The 17,529-nt window shown below is 37.7% G+C and overlaps 1 pseudogene; it reads right to left on the bottom strand.

Moving 5' to 3' along the window:
- Positions 1-16,050: 16,050 nt before the first annotated feature.
- On the bottom strand, positions 16,051-16,330 carry LOC113199059 (signal recognition particle 14 kDa protein pseudogene; annotated as a pseudogene).
- Between the last annotated feature and the right edge of the window lie 1,199 nt (positions 16,331-17,529).

Raw genomic sequence — 17,529 nt, 5'->3', positions numbered from 1 at the left:
CAGAAGTAGTTATCAGTGTTAGCTAGAAACAAGGCCTAGGGCTGTAGTTCTGGGTGGGGGACAGAGCATTTTTGCTCCCCAGAGCACATTTGGCAATGTTCGTTCCTTCCAGGGACTGATGCTACTGCACTTCCTATGTAGAGACCAGGGATGTTGCTAAACATCTTATGATATATAGGATGTGCTCTCACAGTGGCTATCTGAAGTACCCAGCTCAAATGTCATTCAAGATGAGGTTGAATATGCTATTAACATAAATTCCATTGGTCTTGGATCCCAACCAATGTGATTTAATTCCTAAAGTGCCAAAATAATTTTGCTCTGCTTAATTTTTAAAAAATAATGTATCCCTTAGAAGTCTATTCATTAGATTGGCATGAGCTTTTTAGGTGGCATTGCAATCTCTCCTTGTATATACAGAGGTGTGGAAGGGTAGGCTTTGATCTTATCATTAAATTAGGAACAGAACTGGAAGTAGAATTCAGCTTCCTTGAGGGTATTGCTTGATTTTCCAAGTCAGGCCACATCCCGTTTCTAGGCCAAGCCACTGCCCCCTCTCCTGTAAGGAGATGGTCTCTATTAATGGTAAATTGTCTTCAGGAAAGAATATTCTGGAGGTGGGTGAAGGTGGAAAAGCCTTGAGTCATGATAAACCATTCAAAAGAGGGGCTTAGAGCAAGAAGCTGTCACACTTGTCTGAGTTCTGACGTGAAAATACATTTCAGAGCCGAGATAATTCATCTGTCAGGCTTCCTGTTGGAAGAATATTTACTCAGCTGTGGGAAGAGGGCTTCAGTGAACATCCAAGCTAATGAAAATTTGATAATACTCAATATTCGAGAAATAACCCCAAATCAAGTAGGTTCTTAGTGTCAGCATGCAGATGATAAAGAACCTTGAGGACGCATCCTGGGAGCAGAGAGCAATGGAATCCCTATCGTCAGTTTTCATACTTCGAGGTAGGGATCACCTCTTTGACAAGAGGAAGGATGGACATGTTGAGTTCACTTTTTTTTTTTTTTCAATCCATTTAAGGAAACTGTGATAAAATATATGTAACATGAAATTTAACATTTTAGCCATTTTAAGTGTATAATTGAGCAGCAATGAGTACATTTACAATGTTATGTAACTACATATTTATAGCCTATATTTTTAATCATCTGAAACAGAAACTCTTGACATTAAGCCAAAACTCTTCCTTCTCCCTTTCTTTAGCCCCAGGTAGCTTCTATTCTGTATTGTCACTCTGGATTTGCTTATTCTAGATACCTCCTGTAAGTGGAATCACACAATATTTTTTTTTTTTTTGTGGTCTGTTTATAGTTCACTTTTGTATTTTTAGTGCTTAGGCACGAGAAAGGTACTGAATAAGTAAGAAATGAATGTCGGAGTTGGAGAATGGGAGTAGCATTTCTCTTCAGGATCTCACACTGAAAACAAATTTTAAACTAGCAATAATAATGATAAAGCCTTGCATTTAAACAGTGCTTAATGTTTTGTCAGAGAGCTTTGACATTTCATCTCATTTAAAAAATTTCTTATATGTATTTTTAGTTGTTGATGGGCTTTATTTTACTCAGTTATTTATATGCAGTGCTGAGAATTGAAACCAGTGCCTTATACATGCTGGGCAAGTGCTTTACCACTGAACCACAATCCCAGCCCTCGGACATTTCATATTATTTGATGCTTGATTGTTATTTTGGAAAAAATTGCATCTCCTTTAAAGTTGGATTTAAGTAAAACATGTGTGTCCCCTCATATTACTATCTTAATTTTTTATTAAGAATTGTAATGCAAAAAAGTACATGTATAATGGCATAAATTGGTGTGAACATACTTTATATAGAAAGATACGAAAAATTGTGCTCTATATGAGTAATAAGAATTGTAATGCATTCCACTGTTGTCATGTATTTTAAAAAATAATAAAATCAATAAGAATAGTTTAATTGTACCTCAAAACATTTTAATTTACTGCTTCTGGGACTAACCCCAATGTGATGTGTGGATCAGGAAATGTGAATGAAATGCATAGTTCATCATCATTCATTGACAAGGTTAAGGTCCATCTCTCTTGAGAAGGAAATTGAAGTGATAAGATATTAAGTGCATCCTTTCAAGGCCCCACAGGAAATTAGCAGCAGAGCCAGAATTAGAATTCACAGCCTCTGGGTCCCCAGGGTTCCAGTGCACTGAGCTGACCCCCAGGCACAAACTTGCCTTTCCCACATGTCTATTCCCAGTGACCTCTCCTAGTGCCCACAAAGCATGAAGAAAAAGTAACCATTCTTCCATGAATTCTTCGACTAGTGCAAACAGTGCAAATTGTTTTCTTTTGGGGTCAGAGCTTTGCCACCTGCCATTTTGGACTTGCTGGAAGGCTGGAATACATCATTTGAGGGGTTATACACTTTATGTCACCCGTTACTGACTAGTCCTGACTTCTCCCTTGGAGATCGGCTCATCCTCCTGTTAAGCTCCACGTGCCTCCAGGCGACTGGAGGGGACATTTTGCTCCAATTATAGACGCGGTAGAAAGGAAAGGTTAAGCAATTAAAGGAATGCCCTCTTCATCGCCAACTTTTATTTGTCCCCGTCTCTGCAAACACAACTTTTTTTCTTTTTATGCAGTTTGTGGATTGACAGCCTCATTGTGCTTCCCCTCTGATACTGTCTCATAAAACTTGGGCAGTAATATAATTGCCTGACCAGCTTTCTAGGTTATGTGTCTTTTTCCCCTAAAGCACATGGGTAGAGAAAGCATTTAAGCTTGACACTGTGACTTTCCTGGGCTAAGTTCCGTCTTTTTATCGCAGGAAAGCTTTCAATATGCACTGTAGGGCACTTACTTTTTTCTTAATATAACTTCCATCCCACCTTTTTCATCCGCTTGCCAAAGGAGGAACACAGAGGGGTCTGCTTGGAATGATCAAACGAGACCCAGAGAGGAAAAATAGGTCAGGAATAGTAAGTAGCTCATTTATGAGGGACAATACAGTCATTCAAATTCGTAAATTTTCAAATCACTGACAGGCTTGGGGAAAAAAATAAAGTTTTAATGGCCGTTGTGATATTTCAGGGATAAGACTTGGTCTTTATGAGCCACACTGATTTGGATAACAGTGGAGAGGGGAGAAAAAGGACAGAAAAGTGGGTGAAGTAGTGTTAGTTAGGACAGGACAAAGTTTTTTCCAATATATAGATGTGCATTTTTAGTGTATGCCATTAGAGTGTAGGTGGTAATTTAGGAGAGTCACATTGATTGCCTAGCTTTCTTGTCTTATTTCGGGTTCCAAAAGGCAGCCTTCCTATCTCTTCTGGGACTCACACAGATGATCTTGCATCCATTCTAATTCCCACAAGGTCCTGATGATTCTAATTTAGAATTGTGTATTTTCTAGTGTCTATTTATCCTCCCTGCTACTATTTTGACTCTTCCACTTGGTCTCTCTTCAGATTCCCAAACCCGTCTCATCTTCAGTCACTGGAGAAACACACACACACACACACACACACACACACACACATGCACACACGCACACATGCACACACGCACACAATCACAGAGTCCTCATCTTCTTTTGTTGATTTTTGACTCATTTGGTCTTGGGGCTCAAGAAAATGTACTTTAAAACACTGGCTGTTCTAGTGATCTATCGTATTTGGAAATTTCTTTCTTAGATCATCATGACTGTTAATTGAGCTAAACGTGTCCCTAGCCTGATCAATCATCTTCCAAGGTTATCATACTGAAAACGATGGAATCACAGTACAGTGCTCGTACTTGGTGGAAGGCTAAGATAGGCTTTAAAATCAGTTTTTCCTCTCTCCTCCCCAAGGAGACTCCTTGGTTTAGCACATAAGGTTCTCTTCAGTGCAATTCTTGCATATCATTTTCAGTGTTCTTCCCTAATTCTTCCCGTATGTACCTTATAATCTGTCCATACTGAACTTCTCACTGTCCCCAATACATGGGGTCAAGATCATTGATGTTCAGATGTCTGAACATCTCTCCCTCTCCATCGCCATCTGGAGCAGGACTTTTCTCAGAGGGAACTCCCTGCATCAAGCCTTCCTCGACTGGACCCTGTTAGTAGCTCTGTGGTACTGAGGCATCTTCTTTATGTCACGAAGACAACATTCATTAGATTGTACAGTGATTTGTCTTCACTAGATTGCAGATTACAGGATGTTGAGGACGATTTTATAAATCTTATTGTTTCCAAACCTAGCATAATGTCTGGAAAACAACAGGTCTAAGAGTTGTATATAGAAAAAATGAATGAAATAGCATCTATCCATTACAGTGTGGTAAATAACAGCCTGGATTTTGGTCCCAGATTAATTAGGTAAAGGCTTTTTATTATGCTACTTATTTGCTGGCTGTCTCTGTCCAAATCACTTAACTTTCTGTGTCCCATCTTCTGCAAATAGCATAATATTAGCTATCATCATTATTATTGTTGTCATCATTATTATTCTTCAATGCTAGAGGAGGATAAAATGGATAACAACAGAGGCTTTGGGTGGAAATAATGAGAGACAAGATCTCCTTGGTGACCTGGGAAGGTAACATGACTGCTCTATAAAATAGTGATTTAAAACCCCATCTGTATTACAGGCATGTAGTAAGAATCAGAAATAAGTGTAGTTACTATTTATTGAGTGCTTCTCATGAGCCAGGCACTCTTCTAAGCATTTACACACATTTTCTCAATGAATACTTATAACACCTACATGAGGCAGATATCCTTACATCTCCCTTTACCAATGAAATTGAAATACTTGCACGTGGTCACAAAGCTAGCAAGTATAAGGCCAGGGCTGGGACCATACCTGTTTAGTTCCAAAATTGTACACAGAATCATTCATTCCAAATACGGTAAAAATGCATGTGAAAGAGGTTTTTTTTTTTTTTGGTTGAATTTTTAAATTAGTTCTTTTTAGTTATACATGACAGTAGAATCCATTTTGACATAATTATAAAAGCATGGAATATATCTTGTTCTAATTCAGTCCCTAGTACCTGTCCTTCCCTTCCCCTCTTTCCCCTGACTTCCTTGCTTCCTTGCCTCTACTCTACTGATATATGAAAGAGTTTTGATCATATTTCTTTTGCTTAATGGTGGGCTTGGGCATAATACATGGAAAGAGGAAGAATTTTGATTTGGGAAGTTCAAGATCAAGGTGCCAGCAGATCTGGTTTGAGGGCAGTCTTCCTGACTGGCAGACAGCCATGTTTTCATATCCTCACATGGTGAGAAAAGAGAGAAGCAAGCTCCCTGTGTCTCTTATAAGGGAACCAATTCTATTCACAAGAACTTCACCTTCATGACCTAATTACTTCTCAAAGGTCCCACCTCCCAAACACCATCATATCGGGCGTTAGGATTTCAGGGGGATGAGAACATAGTCTATAATATTTGTCCTTTGGGAGAAGGAGAAAATGAGAGTATTAGAGGTAAGTGCTTTGTGGATGCCCAAAGTGGAGTGCCATCAGGTGGGGAAATAGATGCCATGTAAAGAAATAGAGTGAATATTTTTTTTGGGGGGGGTACTGGGGATTGAATTCAGAATCATCTTACCACTTAGCTACATCCCCAGACCTTTAATTTTTTCCATTTCTTTTCTTTCTTTCTTTCTTTCTTTCTTTCTTTCTTTCTTTCTTTCTTTCTTTCTTTCTTTCTTTCTTTCTTTCTTTCTTTCCTTCCTTCCTTCCTTCCTTCCTTCTTTCTTTCTTTCTTTCTTTCTTTCTTTCTTTCTTTCTTTCTTTCTTTCTTTCTTTTCTTTCTTTCTTTCTTTCTTTCTTTCTTTCTTTCTTTCTTTCGTTCTTTCTTTCTTTTTTTCATAGATGACAATAGTGGAGTGCATTGCATTCATAATCATCCATTCACAGCACAATTTTTTGTAACTCTGTATATAAAGTATATTCATGCCAAATTATGCCATTATACATGAGCTCTCTTATTTTTTTGCATATAATTCTTAATATACCTTTATACCACCATTTATCATATCTCTGTATATAAGGTATGTTAACACCAAATTCACATCTTCATACATGTATTTTGTATAATGATGACCCTCTCCTTCCAGCCCTTTCATTTTTAATTTTTAAATTTTGAAACTGTTCTCACTAAGTTGCCATGGACCTTGCTAAGTTACTGAGGTTGGCCTTGAACTTGCAGTTCTCCTGCCTTGGCTCCCAAGTTACTGGGATTACAGGCCTGTGCCACTGTACCTGGCATTAGAGTGAAATCTTGTTCCCACTTATTTTTTTTTTTCCCATTTGGCCAGGGCTGGTCCTGTCCTATTCCTTCTGCTTAGAAACCATGAGAGATATGAGAGAAGTTTTTACTCATGATGACTTATCTTAGGGAGCAAGATGGAAGAGCACTTATTAACCCTCTCCTGGAAAGTTTAAAGAGGAACAAGGAAGGAGCAGAATCATTGTCTAAGAACATGGGCATCTCATGAGGGGTTGCTCTCCAGGTTTGGGAAGGATGCCCCTCTCTGTAGCTGGCAGCGGCTGTCTATCCTTTTGATATTCAGACTTGTTTTCCTTTTTTATTTTTTTGTACCAGGAATTGAACCCTGGGGCTCTTAACCACTGAGCCACTTTCCCAGCCCTTTTTAATATTTTATTTAGAGACAGGGTCTCGCTGAGTTGCTTAGGGCCTTGCTAAGTTGCTGAGGCTGGCTTTGAACTTGTGATCCTCCTGCCTCAGCCTCCAGAGTTGCTGGGATTACAGTCATGTACCACTGCACCAGGCTCTTCAGACTTCTTTCTTGATCTCACCTGAGAACTTCTCCCTTCCTCCTTCCTATTCCTTCTTCATCCATTGATGCTGAGAGCCAAGAGTTCGAGGGGTCAAATGCTATCTGTGCTTTCTTTTCTAGGAACTGTGTCTGAACCACTAAAACCAGCTTTTAGGGGTAGGTCTCTATGACACCAAATCCAGCTGTCAGGTCAGCACATTACCTGGGCTAGAAAAGCCAAGTGGTTGATGGACAATATTTTAGCCTCTCATAATATTGCTTTGGTATTGTGTAGAAGAACAATGATCCAAGTTTGAGAAAAATAATCAATGTGAGATGATCTCTGGAAATATCTAATGGAGAAATATGAAAAACATGGTGTAATTGCCTTCCAGACTGGAGGTCAGGGGCCAGGACTTGTGTTCAGGATCTGCCTCTGATAAGCTGTGTGTTCCAGGGTGAGGGGAACATCTCTCTGCATCCCAACCAGGAAATGAGATGATTGGTAGTTATCACATTTTATAGTTTCATTTGTAATATTTAGGTCAGATGATTCATTAGTAGTTTCTTTAAAAATCCTCAGACTTTTTAGGATAGATTGAGTTTTTTTTTTAATCCCTCATTACTTATGCATTGGCACAGAATCTCAGAAAGGTGTTATTAGAGGACACACTATCAGAGATGCAAAGAGTGTCCAGGCCTCCTTCCTTTTAAAGGAGGCCCAGAAGAGGAGAGGCCTTCTCTTTTCAGTTGTTCAGGGTCTGCAGCCCTTCCTGTGTCCCTGGTGTTGCTGGAAAATCCTGGCTTCCAGGTTGCTCTTCTCCCCCTTCCTCACCCAGACCCGTTAGACCCTCTTGCCCCTCTCTTTGGAGGCTGATGTCTGTGTGTGTTCTCAGCACACTTTCTCTTCCTCTGCTTTGGGAAACTTAGTTTATTGTTTCCCCTTGCTCTTCTGAGTTACTAACCTATCTTTCTTACTAACCTATCTTTCTCCATTGATTCCTTCCTGTTAGTGTTTCAGTATGATATTTTAAAGAAGTGGGAGTCTAATTAAAAAATGCTTGCCTTGCAATGAACACCCAAACTGCTGCCCTTGTGTTTCCACGTGGAGTTCACTGCTTTGAGAAGCCTCTGCTTGATCTCAGGCCTAGGTGATGTGCCACTCCTATGTGCTTCTCTGTCATCTTGTATTTCTGTTCTTGTGGAAGAAGGTGCCATATAATAGTCTAATTTTGTGTTGCCTGCCTTCCCTGCTGGGCTGGGAGCTCCAGGAACACAGGGATCTCGTCTCCTTCCTTATTCTTTGTTGTATTCCCAGAACCCAAAGTGCCCAACACATAGAAGGATCTATAAAAGATCTGTGAATGAATTAACACATGGATAAAGGAAAGGGGAAGAGATACAGCCTTGCTATAATTATTCTCAACTGTTTTACCCTCTGGTACTCCATTAGCTTAGCTCTTCTTCCCCAGGAATTGTATTTGCTATGTTTGTCTCCTTGCTTTGTTTGGGGGAATATCATTAAATGACATCAGGTAGGAGAGGAAGGTACCATTAACTTTTTTTTTTCCCCAGAAGGGGACTATCCATTCTAGGTTGCAACCATCCTTTTTATAAAAATTAGTCATGGAAAACATACTAAGGCCAACAGATTGAGATCAAGTAAGAGTTCAGAAGTTTAGTGCCTATTCAAAACTTTTTGAAGTAGATGTCTGACCAGTTTCACAGGTGATTGTCTCTACTAAGAAAATCTGATGTTTCTCATTTCTGGTTCACTTGGGAATACTGATAGTGGCTGTTTACCTGATGCACTTTATGTTTCTTAGTAGAGCTACCTAGAGAACGCCATATGGAAGGTGAGGGGTTTCCAGTGTGCACATCATGAGAGGTTTTATTTCTGGCTCTGAGTTAATTTGCACTTGTCATCCGATAAGGAATATTGAGAGAGAGAGCAAATCTCCTTATTATGGCAATAAGGATAAAACAAGGATCTAAGTAATAGAGCTAACTTTCATTAAATACTTAGAGTGTCAGGCACTCACCAAAGCCCCTTTATTGCATTAACTATTTTGACCATTTAATTGAACCACATTTTAAGGTAGAGATTATTATACCAATTTTATATATTAGGAGTTGAGTCAGATGCGAAGTGATGTTCTCCATGTCACATAGGTAGTAAGTGGCACAGCTCAGACTCATGTTTGTAATCGCTACATTCTACCTGCTTTCAGTACAGATAGCGGTTGAAGACAGAGATTACAAACTTATTATGTAAAATCTACCCATGCTGTCTAAATACATTGTGAATCACATATAGATTTTTTTACTTGGTCCTAGAGTTAAACTCTAAGAACAATAGTGAATTTAAGTGATAAATATCAAATGGAGTTGTCTAGTAACGTATGTTACATTAAATCTTAATTTTTCCAGAAGGGATAAATTTAAAGTATTTAAATTTACAGTATTTGCTGTATCACTATATTCTAGACAACTGATCATCATCTTTGGGCAGTTTATTTTTACAACTGTTTTATTTTGACAAGCCAGGAACAATGGTGCATGCCTGTGATCTCAGTGAATTTGAGGCCAGCCTCAGCGATATAGCAAAGCTCTGTCTCAACAATAAGGAAAATCAAAAGGGCTGGGGATGTAGATCAGTGATAAAATATCCCTGGGTTTAATCTCCTGTCCCCCCAAAATTACAAAACAAAGCATAACAAAAAAATCTCAACCAACCAAATTTAAAAAAATTTATATTTTGAAATAGTTATAGATCTACAGGAAATTACACAGAAATATGTGAGGAGATGGTGTGTACTTTTCTCCCAATATCTCCCAGTGTTCGTATCTTCTGTAATGAAAGTGCAATATCAAAACTAGAAATTGACATTGGTACAATTCCCAAAGTTTATTCCAATTTCATCAGTTATACATGCTCTTATTTGTGTGTGTAACTCAATCTGTGTTATCACAGCTACAGTTTCACGTAAACACCGCCATGATCATGATTCTTAACTATACCATCACCAAAAGGGTCCCTTCTGCTATCTCTTAGATCACTGTACAGCCAACCCCTCTCCCTGATTCTTGGCAGCCACTACTCTGTTGTCTATCTTATAATTATGTTATCTCACAGATGTTGTAAGTATGGAATCATGCAGCATATAATATTTGAGAATTGGCTTTTGTCCTTCAGTTCAATTCTCTTGAAATTCATCCAAGTTTTCTGTGTACCTTATAATCTGTTCTTTTTATTGCTTGAGTAATATATTCCATAGCATATATGTATCTCTGCTTGTTTTACCATTTACCTGTTGAAGTATTTATGATGGGTGTTTTCCAGTTTTGGGCTATTATGGATAAAACCTCTATGAACATTTGGGGGAATATAAGACTTTTTTTTTTAAGATCTCTGGGATAAATGCCAGAGATCTGCAATTGTTGGGTCATATGGTAATTGCATGCATGCATAGGTTTAAATTTTTTTTTCCTCCATAGGCCTTATTTTGAAGTAGAAACTTGGTCTTATAAATTGGCAAAAGAAAGTTGTGAGGATTAAAATAAGAAAGGGGTGGTTAGGAATCTCAGTTGTTGACACCCCCATCCGACTTTCATCTTCCTTTGCAGGGTCAACTTGAAAACTATGACTACAAGATGTGTAATACATATCACTATAATTATTAGATTCAGATCAAGAAAATACTAATTATTATCGAAATTCTTGAGCAGGATTAGATTACTTTTCATGAAACACTGCTGGACCTCAGGATTGTGATGTATCCTGGAATTATTACTCTGAATAATTATCACTGGGCTTCATAAACAGAAAAGTGTAAAATATTTGACAGAATCTATACTGACACTGCTGGTGATCACTGTGCAACCTAGATGCCACCTGTAGCAATCTCACCCCTTACAAGTATAAGTGGATTGCAACTCCAGTCAGTTCCAGAGTCTGTGACAGTTCCAAACTCTCCTCTGAGTTTTGCTAATTTCTAAGACTCTAGTGATCTCCATCTTGCAACAAAAAATTATGCTTTAGCCCTCCTAATTTTGTTAAGAGAATTATTCAAAATTTGCAAACAAGACAAAGAGTGAGTGACATGTGCTTCAGTGTCCTGATGGAGGATTGTTCACAGGGGCTCTCAGTGATTCATTCAATCCAGGGCAGGGGTCGGCAAACTTCCTTAAAGGGCCACATAGTAAATATTGTAGACTCACAGCCATATAATCTCTGTCACAGCAACCCAAAGGTGCTGTGGCTGCTTAGAAGCAACCACAGGAAATATTTAAACAAATGGGCATGGCTATATTCCATCTAAACTTTGTTTACAAAACTGAGTGGCTAGCCTGAAGGTCACAGTTTGCCAATCCCTCAAAAAGGGAATGGACATTTTTTTGACATAGTGTTTGCTATGATTAAGAGGCTAGACTGTGAAATTTATGTTAGCTTCTAAATCTTTTTTTTTTCCTGGTAGAAATGTAAATGATTTCTATCTTAAGGTTATGCTTTTATTGACCCTACAGGATTTTAACTGTTTTTGTTTTAAACCTAACAATCTTATTCTAACATTCTCTTTTCATATGGCTGTAGGTACCCAGTTCTTTTTAATGCTCCTGTATCTAGCTTTTCATCCTGCTAGTTCTCTCAGTAATTAGTCATGTGAAGATTTGAGAAAAAAAATTGAAAATTACTTTCACATCCTACACATACAGTTCACCCTATTTCAGTGATCCTCACCCACCATAAGATATCATTCAAGAGAAACAAGTTTTACCAGCATTTTGTCAACATTTAGATGCTACCAGCACATGGCCTCTTTTTTTTTCTTCCTTCCTTCTTCCTGCCCTCCCTCCCTCCCTTCATCCTGCCCTCCTGCCTGCCTTCCTTCCTTCCTTCCTTCCTTCCTTCCTTCCTTCCTTCCTTCCTTCCTTCATCCTTCCTGGGACACTGGCTGTATCTCTTTACTCCCAAATACACATTCTCTCTTATTCTCCTTAGAACTCAGTTGAACAAGGGCTGTCAAACCCAGGTGTTGTTTCCTCTTTACGGAGCTGTGAGGTGATGCTATTTTCTGCCTCCTCCTACATAAGGAAATTGCTTTTTGAAATCAACTCTTGATTCGTTTTTTTATTTGTCTCTTTACTAATAAATGTGTTTCAATGTGCAAATATTTGGGAGCAGAACACAGCTTGATCTTAGAGTTTCATTATTCCAGCAGAGGTTGAAGCAGCTTTTCTCTAAATTATATTTTCTTGAGTAACATTTGTGGTTACTGTGTTAAACAGTGACTCATTCAGCCTCTTTTCCTTTTCAATTACCTTGTCTATATGATTTACATTGATTATTAATTAATGCAATTATATTAATGATTATGTATTATTTTTACATTAAGTATTCTTCACCATTTCTGGAACTCTTTCTTACACACATGTGAGTTATCAGAAGCATTCAAACCCTAAGTGAGTATATTTCTTCAGATACAATGCTAAATACTTTTTTTTTCAAAGATAATTCTTTAAAAAATATTATTCCAGGAACAAGCAATTTCTGAAATGGTATTTTTATGCTCTAACAAGTTTGAAAGACTTTGGTTGTGCCGGTTTGCATGAATACCAACGGTCTACTGAAAACTCTAATGTAGTAATGTTCTATATTAAGGAAAAGATTCATATGAACAAGGTCTTAGTCCATGGATTTATGGAGTTCAATAGTTTCTTGGGTACCTGCTGTGTGCTAAGTGTAGCATTAGGGATTGGAGTCAAAGCTAAATCAAGGAGATGATGTTGGCAGCTGGAAGATGTTTACCTTATGTTTCTGGCCTTGATTTGCTTCATGAGAATACTCCATTTGGATATTTTTTAATGTTGAAATAGCTTTGTCCTCTTCAGTTAAATCTGTGTTTCTCAGACATTCATTCTAGTGCTTTTGGTGGTAGGAGGGAGGTTAGGAAAGATAAAGGAGAAGATGTGATCCAGGTATCAACCGATGTCACCTGTGTATGAGATCGAAATAAAAAACAGATTTCCCAACATTCTGCACTTAGTCACAATTTCAGCAATTTCTGTAAGTTTACATTTCCACACTCACTTTTCATTCTATGTTCTTGTTCTCTCCAAACTCTCCATTTATAAACATTATAACTATACAGCTTTTTAATTTTTTATACCAATTTCAGATATGGAACTTGGCCCCCTTTCCTACCTTTCTTTCCAAATAATTCTCACAGGGAATTTTGTTTATAGCAAAATTTAGTGAAGGTTTTAGAGTGATTGAGAGGGTCTTATAGTTCAGAGGCATAAACAGTGGAACAGTAAATTTAAGTATCCTGTTCTTCAAAGTCCTTTGGCTTTCCTGGTTGACCAGCTTCTTCCCCAGGCTGCTGTGGCCTGCCAGTTTGCCCAGGCTTCTCGTTCTCCTTTCTCTACATTCCTTTCTCTCTTCTATAAGCTCCAACAGAGAAGATTATTTCACTTTTCCAGTTAATTCTTAATCTCATGTTTTTTTCCATAGGCTTTTAAAGCATTTCCTATGTAAAGACAAGATTTCTTTCATTAAAATATCAATCTCTTCTCCTTGCTTTATGTAAATCTTAATAAACTATAATACTTACTTCTCTTCCTCTTCCTCCTCCTCCTCCTCCTCCTCCTCCTCCTCCTCCTCCTCCTCCTCCACCACCACCACCACCACTTTCTCCTCCTCCTCCTCCACTGGAGATTGAACCCAGGGGTGCTCTATCACTGACCTACATCCCTAGCCTATTTTTTATTATTTGAGACAGGTTCTCACTAAATTGACAAAGCTGACCTTGAGCTTGTGATCCTCCTGCCTCAACCTCCCGAGATGCTGGGATTACAGGAGTGTACTACTGTGCCCATCTCTCTCCCTCTCCCTCTCTCTCCTTTTCCTTGTTGTACCTCCATTTCCTTTTCTGGCATTTCCAAGATTGAAACCTCTAGCACATAGAATGCCAACTGCAAGCCAATAAAGCATTGTGAAAACCATGGTGAAGCTGGGTGCAATGGCTCATGCCTGTAAACCCAGCAACTTGAGAGGCTGAGGCAGGAGGATCACAAGTTTGAGGACAGCCTGGACAACTTAGTGAGACCTTGTGTCAAAAAGGGCTGTGGATGAAGCTCAGTGGTAAAGAACCCCAATACCACCAACCCTAACTCCCTCTCCACCAAAATAACCAAGTGGAGTATATAAGTATTTTTAGTACTTAAATTGGGAAAATAAAACAATACTCTGCCTGAATTTTGGTCTAGTTTTTCATGTACATCATTGACAAATAAAACTATAATTTCAATTCAAAAAGTTTTTCAAAGAATGATTATTTTAATGTATGTGTGTTATTATGTATTTGAACAAAATGTATAGCTACACCAATTACCTAACTGTACATTTACCCTTAAAAAGAAGAACAACTCAAATTCCTCCCATCCTAAATGAAACACTGGTTTCTTGCTTTTAGGAATAAGAATATGATGAGATGAATAGATTTTCACTAAGTATGTATTATTTTGTACTATGTATTATTTTGTACTATGATTTTAAAAGGTAAAGGAAAATTGTGTTATACAATCATCAAAGAGTTGATTTGTAGGAGCCTAAAGTTTTAACACATGCAAGAATGTTTGTTATAAGAGTGATGCCCAAAATTTACCTATTAGATTTTTTTTGTTTTTAGTGCTAGAGATTGAACTGAGGGTGACTTTACAATTGAGTTATACCCTCAAATCCCTCTACCTCCTTTTTAAAATTTTGAGACAAGTTCTCACTCTGAGGCTGACTTTGAACTTGCAATCTCTTGCCTCAACCTCCCAAATTGCTGGGATGACAGGCTTGTGCTACCATACCTGCCCTATTAGATTTTAATTTAATAAGCATTCCCTCCTATTCTTACATAAAAATTGAAAAATCAGGTAGTGATCAAATCTTTAGAATTCTTTGTAGGGTGATTTTTTTTTTTTGGAAGACATTCTCAGTTTTGTCTGTTTGAAATGTCTTTTTTTTTTACTTCATTTTTGAAGGACATTTTTTTGTGTTGTGTAGAATTCTAGAATGTACATCATTTCCTTTCACATTCAGTTATTTTTAATTTTTCTTTTGAGACAGGGTCTTGCTGAGTTTCCAAGTCTGACCTTGAACTTGCCATCCTCCTGCTTCAGCCTCCTGAGTCACAGGGATTCCAGGTGTTGCACCACCATGACCTTCTCACTCTTTCAATTTTTATTGTAATCGTTCACTGAAATTCTTTATAGTTTTGTCATTCAAATGTGCTTCTGTATTCAAAATTTGTTATGAGTTTAAAATTCTTTTCACTTATAAGTTGCTCTTTCATTCTTCTTTTTATCTTACAGTTGATGCATTTAAGAGTATTTGAGTGCTGTGACCTGCAGAGTTTCCTACTGTCTAGATCCTGCTGATTGATGCTCACAGGCAGTTCAGTTTCCCTCTGGTCTCTGTATTTTCTGTAAATGGTAATCTGGACACAGAGGCTTCATAATACTTACGATTGATCCCTTTGGCAATATTATAAGATAATGTGATTTTCTTTATTAGGCAGCATGTAATTAAAGTCAGGTGTCTTTTCTTTTATGGTATTAGAATCCACTGGTGCTCAATTCTACCAATTTTCATATTAACTTTTCTGTTTTTCTGAAGCTCCTTATCCAGTCGATTCTTTAGGAAGGATTTATGGGTGTACTACGCTTCTCTTTGCTCATGATATAACATTTTGTCCATGCCTTTGATTCTTGAAAATCATCTTTGTTGCAGTTACTTTACATTTTCTTTCCTTGAGTATTGTGATGGTTAATTTTATATGTCATGGTGCCTAGATATGTGGTCAGACATTGTTTTTCTTGTTTTTGTGAGGGTCTTTTGGATGAGATTAGTATTTAAATTGATGTTTTGAGTAAAGCAGATTATATTCTATAATGTGCAGTGGACCTAACTTAAATGGTACAAAGGACTGATCTCCCCTGAGCAAAAGGGACATTTGCAGATGTCCTTTGGACTTAACCTACATTTGCTCTTCCCTTGTCTTCAGCCTGCTGATCTACCCTTGCAAATTTTGGATTTATAAGCCTCCATAATAATGTGAAATTGATCCTTAAAGTATCTTAACTATGTTATTCTACTGTGTTTTAGAATCAAATTTGATGTTGAAATGTTTGATAAAAATCTTATTTTCTTCCTTTATAAGGAAACATAGTAATTCAGTGGTTTGGTGAAAGCAGGGGATTCAGTGCCTTCACCATCCTGCTTTGCTCTTCTTACTATTGCTCTTGTCTCTCCTTCAGCCCCTTCATGTTAGCTCTCAGTAGGTTTAAATGAGCCATCTGAAATGCATTCACTTCTTTGGAGCGCACCACTGTGCTGATCTTCTTTTTTCCATCCATTGCTCTCAACAGACACCCTCCACAGAACCCTTCCTCGGTGCGGGTTTAGTTCGACCATCATACTTCTTCAAGGTGATGTCCATGCTGCCCACAACCGACTCTTCTGGAAGAGCCTGGTCAGCTCCCTCAGGAACTGCTCGATCTCCAGGAGCACCATCACAGTGCTGCTGGACCCTCCTGGTCAACATAAGCCCCCTGGTTTATTAGTTTTCTAATATATTGTAGGGGTTCCATTTACTAACATATTTTTGTATCTATATTCATGAGGGATCTTACTCTATAGTTTTTATGCTCTCTTTTTCTAGTTTTGAAATTATGAGATTTTATTAACTTTTATTTTCTTAAAAATAGAGCATAAGCAATCATGCCAGTTACTTATTAAAAAATCTACAATTGATTTTCCATTGTCTAGTAAAGTAAGTCCATCATATTGATAGTAATCTACCTTGTCTCAAGTTTTTTAATGTATATTTACCTTACTTGGTAAATTTCCCTGCTCATCTCTCTTGCTGTGCACCTTCTTTTACCTGAATTTCCAGACCTGTCATACTCCTGATATTCTGATGGTGGTTTCCCAAGCAGTTATAAAATTCTAGTTTCTTCACTAGCCATTTTCCTGCTACGAGGAATATCCTATTAGAAGTCCATTTGTTTTTATACCTTCTGATTTTTCTGAACTCAGTCCTTGTCGTCTCTTCATGATTTTCTTAAACTCCATATATTGTGATTATTTTTCTCTCATGCCTCTATTCTTCTCTATACCAATGCCTTTTGGAGCACTTATGCATTTACAACTGCCACCCCAATCCTTAGCCCCAACCCCCACCCCACTCTATTGGTTAGTGAATACTTTAAGGGAAGATATTTGGTTTTAATTTCTAAGTACTTAACAAAAGCTGGTACACAAGTCATGCACATTATATATTTGCTAATTAAATGAATGAATAAATGTCGTATAGCTTCCAGTGTTGTCTGAGTTCACTGAAAGCTTTACATTGTTTGCTTACCATGAAGGTTTTATTTTAATATTAATTTTTTTAATTGTAGTTGGATACAATACCTTTATTTATTTATTTTTACGCGGTGCTGAGGATCAAACCAGGGTCTTGCACATGCTAGGTGAGCACTCTACCACTGAGCCACAACCCCAGCCCTACCCTGGTGTTTTGCAAATATTTTTTTTTGTTGTTGCTAACAATTTAAGTCTTTGATGATTCAGATATTACTACTTGAATAGTTTCAATGTATAATTTTAAATATATGTTTTAATAAAGGATTGTGAATACAAGTTGGTAGAGTAAGTGTGATTTCTGAGGATCTTATAACTCTGGTTTCTAATTAAGACTACTTTCCCCT

This window comes from Urocitellus parryii, chromosome 10 (genome assembly GCF_045843805.1).
Source record: "Urocitellus parryii isolate mUroPar1 chromosome 10, mUroPar1.hap1, whole genome shotgun sequence".
Classification (NCBI taxonomy): Eukaryota; Metazoa; Chordata; class Mammalia; order Rodentia; family Sciuridae; genus Urocitellus; species Urocitellus parryii.
This window is presented reverse-complemented; position numbering and strand designations above follow the sequence as displayed.